Raw genomic sequence first — 8,001 nt, forward strand, 5'->3', positions numbered from 1 at the left:
GAGGCTGCTTGGGATTCTCTCTCTGTCTCCCTCTGCTTCTCCCACTCTTACACACACACACACTCTCTCTCTCTCTCTCTCTCTAAAATAAATAAAGGACTTCATTTTTCCCATTAAATTGTCTGTGCACCTTTGTAAAAAATAATATAATTATATTTGTGTGGGCCTTCTTTTCTGACTGCTTTTATTTTCTTGGTAAAATAAGCAAAATCACCACCTAAAAATTAAAATGGTAGAACTGTTGGAGTCTGAGAGTATAGAAAAAAGATATAAAATCAATTTATTAATTCTATAAGTGTTCCTACTATGTACCATGCACTATTTTATTTCTGTGCTTACATCAGTAAACAAAACACAAATTTCTGCCTTCATAGGATTCTCATTTTAGTGTGTTGAAATATACACGTAGGAAAATGAGTGATTAAAGTAAAAGAAAATGTAAGTAGAATTGCAGCCAACTCTAAAGGCTCAGTTGGGGATAGTAGGTATAAATTTAATTGAGAGCAATCAGCAAAATATCTATTCTCCTCATTTATTCATCTGCTCATCTGCCAGTACAGACTGGTCAGATATTAATTTAACTGGGTTAAGAATTTTACCAACAGGATATAATAGGGAATGTGTATGGGAGACTAATTATGATGAATGATCTTGAAATCTCAGCCAGATAAGGAGGAGTGAAGAACACAAGTAAAAGCAGTGAAAAAAAGATAAAATTAATGGGTTAGAATTTATGGCAGATCAAAGGATTGTTAAGGAGGGAACAAGAAATGGGTTGGAAAAACAGAATGTGGTGGTCCGTGATTAAGATCCTAGAAATTGAGATTATAGATAAGAGGTCCAGTTACTGGACTGACGGGAATGATGACTTATTTGCTGAGATAGTGTAGGAGGCAAGAGTAGGAGGTTAAGCTAGGTACTATAATCTTCTAGGAATGAAGTGAGATTGAATGACCTGAACATTTGTAGCTGGCTATGGGGTATATTAGTTTCATATTGCATTTGTAAAGAATTACTACTCACAGTTCTGGAAGTCAGAATTCCAAAATCACTTTTATTACACTAATGTTAAGGTGTCAACAAAGTTGGTTCCTTTTGGAGGCTTTGAACAAAAAGATCTATTTCCTGGTCTTTTAAAGGTTTTGGTGGTTTCCTTCATTCCTTGGCTTGTATCCCCTTCTGTCTTTAAAGCACATCACTCAACTCTCTGCTTATGCTGTCCTACCACCGTCTCCTCATCTTTTGTAACAATTCTCTCTGCCTTCCTCTTATAAGGACATTTATTATATTTAGGGTGTACTTGACCTAGATAATCCAGGATACTCTCCCCATATCAAGATCCTTGACTTAATCACATCTTTGCCCTATAAGGTAACATTCACAGGCTCTGGAAATTAAGACTGGGACATTTTGGGGGGCCAGTATTGAGCCCACTCCATGATGGAATAGGATGATGGGAATGACCTTCAAAGGAGCCTGGAGGTTTAGTAGGAAAGAAATTTAATTGTCTGTAAGCAGCGATGAGGAGTATGGAGGATAACCATTTCTTTCTCATTAAGGGCAAGGAGAGAAAAGAGGCTCCACTTATGAGGGATTGATGAGAAGCAGCTGTATAAGGGAATAATCAAATTTCCACTGTAGAAATTTCTACTTTCCACTGAAAGTAGAGGGAATTTCAGAAAGTTAGATTCAAGATAGAGAAGATTTTGCTGATAACCTGCCTTGATTTCTGGACATGAGGAGAGGGAAAGTGTAAGATTGAGTCCGATTTGAGATATGCTCCACTTTCTGAGGTTATAAAACATTGAAAAATCTGAGACCAGGGCAGCCCTGATGGCTCAATGGTTTAGCACCGCCTTCAGCCCAGGGCGTGATCCTGGAGATCCAGGATGGAGTCCCACATCAGGTTCCCTGCATGGAGCCTGCTTCTCCCTCTGCTTGTGTCTCTGCCTCTCTCTCTCTCTCTCTGTCCTGAATAAATAAATAAATAAATAAATCTTTAAAAAAAATCTGAAACCAAACTAACATATTTTTCCCTCATTAGTCATTTAGTGTTTTTGTCTGAATGGGTTTTTTTCTCTGTATCCTTAAAGTACAATAGTAACTTTACTACATATGAGTTGATGTTGACTCTGCTGGGTTATACTTCACAAGTGCTCAGTGTGCTATGCATTGTTGTATTTTTTCCAGAAGAAAAAATTTTTTACCTTGCACTTTAAATTTTTAATTTTTTCAATTGTTATGTTTTCCTTCTTTAAGTATTTCAATTATACCTAACCTTTCTTTGTATGTCTTCTGTATCTTTCATTTTAAAAACCTTTGTATCTTTATTTCTATTTCATTACAGTCACTTTTTTCTTCTTTCCTCTATTTCTCCTATTTTTCTTTATATATCCTTATATTTCTTTATATATTCTTGTATTTCTTAAAATTTAGTCATTTCTATTTTTTTTCATTTTATTTTTGTTTATTCATGAATTCTGTTAGCCTTTTTAAAAAATGTATACCCTCCTTGGGGTACATGAGTGGCTCAGTCAGTTAAGCGTAGGCCTTCAGCTCAGGTCATGATCTCAGGGTCCTGGTATCAAGCCCCCTGTGGGACTTCCTGCTCAGCAGGGAGTCTACTTCTTCCTCTGCCTCTCTCCTTCCTCCTGCTTGTGAGTGCACTTGCTCTCTCTCTCCCTCTCAAATAAATAAATACAATCTTTAAAAAAAAATGTATAACCTACTGTTGTCTGGTCATTTTATCTGAGATGTTCTAATTTTGACAATGCTGTTCTTCCAGAGCTTTGATCATTTTCTTAATTTCTTGTATCCCTTTCTTAAATAATATGCTAATTTCATTTTCTTTGTAGTCATATTTTTCTTAGTATTTTTCAATTGTCTGCTGCTGGAACATCATTTGGATTATTTTCATCTTGAGTTTTACAATCTTTATATATTATATCTCTCATTTGATTGTGATTTTGTTTCACATGTTTATTTTATTTTTATTTTTTATTTTTTTGTTTCACATGTTTAAATGAGATAGCACTTCCTGGATTATTAGGAGGTTGTTTCTATATGGGAGGTATGACTTGGCCATGGTAGATAATGTCCCTTGTGGTTCAAGAGCTTTCCTGTCTATCCAATCTATATTTATCTCTATCTCTCTCTCTCCATTTCTCTATCTCTCTATCAGTATCAATCATCTATCTACATGTTTTAGTCACTTATACACCTTGTGAGGCTTAGCCTGATATGATTCATGTAGGTTTCTTGTCTCTATTACTGTACTGTCTAGAGCTTTACCAGCCTTGCTTTTCATGGTAATCTCACTGTTAAACATTCTTGTTTGCTATTCCAGTACAGTATGCTCTGTTGATCTCTTCTGCCACACAGTATCTGAGCTTTATCTCTCCCTAGTATCCCCAGTGTTTCTTCCCTTTCCTAATGTGATTTCTGTTTCTGTAGTTTCACTTAAGAGTAGATCATCCTTCTACAAGGATGGATATTCTACAAAATTGGATATTTTTGCATTCCACTAGCGGTTTGGTCTCTTCTGCATTGTTTGAATTTCTTGTTTTTCCATTAGTGGTGTCCCAGAAGCCTTTGCACACTAACTTCTTATTTGAAGGGCTTCTTCAAAGTTTATTAGCTGTTCTCAAATTTATTCACATGAAGTTTCATTCAGTCTGTGGTCCTCTCATTATAGGGTTAGGTATTTATTGGTGGTTACTGTGTCCTGTGGCTTTATAACATCCTTTCACTTTTTATCTCTTTCCCAATAACATTGTATAGCTGTTGAAGCTAGAAGACCTGTGTTGTTTTTGGTATTTTGGCTTCATCTGAATACTCAGGAGAATTCCTTATTACCTGGTTTTATTGAAGATATCATTTCTTCAAGTGCTTTAATTGTTCTTTTACTGCTTTTTTTTGTATGAGGGGGTTTGAGAAGATTATAAAACATTTACTACACTCTTCACTGCCTCAATATTGCCTCTAGAAAGCCTGTCTTTCCTTTCTTATTTTTTTTTTTAAATCTTGAAGAATACCTTTGTTTCCAGTGTTATGAAATTTCATGATGGCAAGCCTCTGAACCTCCGAATGAGTCTATTTTTTATATTTTTACTGGGTGCTTTCTGGACTCTCTCAAACTGGGCACTCATATCTTTCTGTGCTTTGAAAATCTCTTGAGTAATTTAACTGACTTCTCTATTTTTCTCAGTTCTTTCTTTCTGGAACATCTATTAATTGGATATTGAGTCTAATGAAGACCTTCTACTATTTTTTACTTTATTCTCCTGTTTTTCATCTTCTTGCCTTTATGGCATACTTTCTAGGAAATTTTTTCAATTCCTTCTTCCAAATTTCCTACTGATTTTTTCATGTCTACTCTTCTTTTTGTAAACCTAAGAGCGTTTACTTTTTGTTTTCTGAGTGTTTTTTAAATATAGCATATTTTACGGCTCTTGGATGCAGTAACATTTCTCTCAGGGTATTAATAGTAGTGAAGATTTATTATCATTTTTTTTAAGCTTTCTTCTCCTTGCATTGTTATTTTTTTCTTTTAATCCAAATTGCTTCTTTCCTGTTTTGCTTGGTTTGTCTTTGACTTTATAGGTTTTCTTAAAATGTCTGGTAATACTTGGTTGAAAGCACATATTTAAAATTAGAGCAAGTTAAAAGTTGATGGGAAGTTCTGACTGTATGATTGGGGCTTATCAATTTTTAACTTTATTGTGGGATATTTATTTTGGAAATGTTTGGTGTCTGTGTCTTATATTCTTTATCCAAAGCTATTCAGACACCTGAAGATTTTGCCCATTTACCAGCTTGGTGATATATATATATATATATATGTATATATATATATATACATATATATATATACAGCTGCCAGAGTTTTAGAGACAGAGTAAAAAAATAGAATAGAGCTTTCGATGTTAGTATATACATTTTCACTTAATTCTGCTGTATGTGTGAAACTTCCTGGGACAAGAGACTTTGGTACTATCTCAAAAAATACACACCCTCTAAAATGCACATAAAAACACAATGGCATCATTTTATACCCACGAGGATGGCTAAATGAAAAAGATAATAAGTTTTTGTAAGGATATGAAGTTGGAAATCTTATGCATTGCTGGTGGAGATATAAGTAGTGCAGCTACTTTTGAAAACAGTCTGTCAGTTCCTTAAAAGAGTAAACATACAATTAATATATGTCACAGAAATTCCACTCCTAGGTATATACTCAAGGGAAATAAAAACATGTCTGCACAAAAACTTATACACAAATGTTCATAGTAGTTTTGTTCATAATATATAAAAAAGTGAAAACAACTCAAATGTCCATCAGTGATAAAACAAGTAAATAAGATGTGATATATATGTACAATGGAGTACTATTTGACAATACAAAGGACAATACTGCCACATGCTCCAACATAGATGACCTTAAAACATACCAAGTGAAAGAAGTTTATAAAAGGACACAGTGAATTAATCAATTTATACTAAATGTCCATATTAGATAAATCCAGAGATAAATTTTTGATTAATCTTAATTAATTAATTAGATGTTAATTACCTTAAAATTTAATGTATTCTAATTAATTTGATTAGTGATTTCTTAGAGCTGGAAGGAAGGGGGATTGGAGGGTGATGGCTAATGGGTATTGAGTTTCTTTTTGGGGTAATAAGAGTGATCTAAAGTTATGATGACAGTTGCACAACTATGAATATATTATGAATATATTATAAACCACTGAATTATACTTTAAATGGGTACATTTTATGATATATGAATTTATCTCAGTAAAGCTGTCAAAAATATATTTGTAGTTTTCTGCTAGTTTAAGAGAGAAATGGTAACCTATAGACTTTGGAATGGAGAAGGAGAGCTAAGTCTTAATGCTGTTTAAGTTTTCAACAAATCTTATGCTTTTAGTGCTCATTTAATCCATTTCTAAAAAATATTACTCTACCAATTCCTTAGGTATTTAGGTCTCTATGTTTAAATGAGATTGCTTCTTGACTTTTTATACTATGGGTTTAAGATTCACCTTTCTCAATGTGCTAAGTTAACTGTCCATTCGCCTTCCAGCTTTTAAATTAGTTGCTGTTTTCCTCTCTCAATATGTTTTAGTGGGTTTATTTATTTTTTAATTTTTATTTATTTATGATAGTCACAGAGAGAGAGAGAGAGAGAGGCAGAGACACAGGCAGAGGGAGAAGCAGGCTCCAGGCACCGGGAGCCCGATGTGGGACTCGATCCCAGGTCTCCAGGATCGCGCCCTGGGCCAAAGGCAGGCGCCAAACTGCTGCACCACCCAGGGATCCCTTAGTGGGTTTATATCTTAAGAGACTTTCATTGAAATACTTTTCTTTTTTAACAAGTGATAACTAATTTAAAAGGTTGATTTAAGCATCTGCAATGGTGACTTCAACCTCGACTCCTGGCTCAAATACTGATGGACGTAATCTGTTTAACAATCTCAGAAGGACTGTGCAAATCAGTGAGTCGATTATGGATACTTATCTGAAAACAATCCTAAGTCTTAGAACCTTCACCACAAGGATCTTTTTCTTGCAATGATTCTCAGAATCTTAGTAGGCATCCAAACTGGTCCTTTCACTTTGAAATTCTTCTCCTTTGCTCCTCTGATCAAGTCAGCATGTAACTTCAAAGATTTTAGGCTGCGACTGGCTAGAGTAATTCTGATTTGGTGAAACACCACCTCTGGTTCCACGAGTGTTTTCCCGATGTCTTTGAAAGCCATGGCTGCTGCACAGTTTCCTGACCCATTTGTTCCTAAGGGAGAGTGAACAGTGGTGAGTTAGGAGTAGGAGGCTGGTGCCCAGAGCTCCCCTGGACCTGCAACTGCATCTTCCTCAAAGAGCTCCAAAGACTTCCACTGAAGTTTTAATCAAGTTTTAGGAGGAAGTAAAAATAATGCATGTTTTTATTCAGGAACCTTTATCTGGAAGTCAGAGGCTAGTTTGATTACTTTGTAAAATTCATCTTAGAAGGTGATTTAAATTCTTAAGATTCATCTGCTTTCAAATCTGGAGATATTCTGATATATGTGCAGTTTTCATGAGTGGCACTGGTAGTTTACAAGTAATTGTTTAGGCATTATTGCTTAGGGATTTTTTAAGTCACTTTTTCCTTTCTAATCAGTAATGACAACAATTATACCAGAACTAAGTTACAATTGGATATATTCCAACAACATGTTGTTTGCGGGTTAACATGAAAATAGATAAATTATTAGCTAATTTTCTGAATTGTTTAATTCATTAAAATTATTAGCTAATTTAAGCGAAAACACTTAAACGTGTTTTTTAAATTAACTTGAAAAATCCTAGCAAGCTATATTCCTGCTCATAAACTTAGATACTGAGTAATTAGCTTTTGATTTTAAGATGTTTTCTTTTCCTCTGGTTATCACTTTTTACTGTCTGTGTCATAATTTCTATTTTGAAATGCACTGTGCGCAACTTCTTCCACTTTTATTTTAAAAGATTGTGAATGCAACTTTTAGGACTTTCTTTTTACATTCTCAGGTTTAGGAGCTTTCCTGCCCTAAACTTGTGAGATATACGGGAATGAAGAACTAAGATAAGTATCCAAATCATGTTTCTATTTTTCTATGTCTCTGTTTTGTGGCTATTTCACGTCAGAATATTTTTTCCTCAGCTCACGTATAGTCTTCTCCATTTTTCTCTGTATTACTCTCTGTGCATTTTCTATCAGTTTATAATTCATATGTTTCATTTAAGGAATTGCCTCATTTTAGAATCAGATACAAAAAAAAAAACAAAAAAAAAAAAAGGATTATTTGTATGTAAGAGACAGAGATGAAATTTTTTCTTATTTTATTATAATACAGAATACAAAATATAAGAACAAAGCTCTCTGTAGAATGGCTTTTATGTACTAAGAAGAAATAATGAAAGTCACTTTGACATATTAAAAAATTGATATTTAAGATTCACTGCCATTTGGCTGTTATT

General features: G+C 34.1%; 1 pseudogene; it reads right to left on the reverse strand.

The window, feature by feature from the left end:
- Positions 1–6,405: 6,405 nt before the first annotated feature.
- LOC140636274 (small ribosomal subunit protein uS10-like) lies at positions 6,406–6,792 on the reverse strand (annotated as a pseudogene).
- Positions 6,793–8,001: the final 1,209 nt, after the last annotated feature.

The sequence above is a fragment of the Canis lupus genome, chromosome 7 (assembly GCF_048164855.1).
Source record: "Canis lupus baileyi chromosome 7, mCanLup2.hap1, whole genome shotgun sequence".
In the NCBI taxonomy this organism is placed as follows: domain Eukaryota; kingdom Metazoa; phylum Chordata; class Mammalia; order Carnivora; family Canidae; genus Canis; species Canis lupus.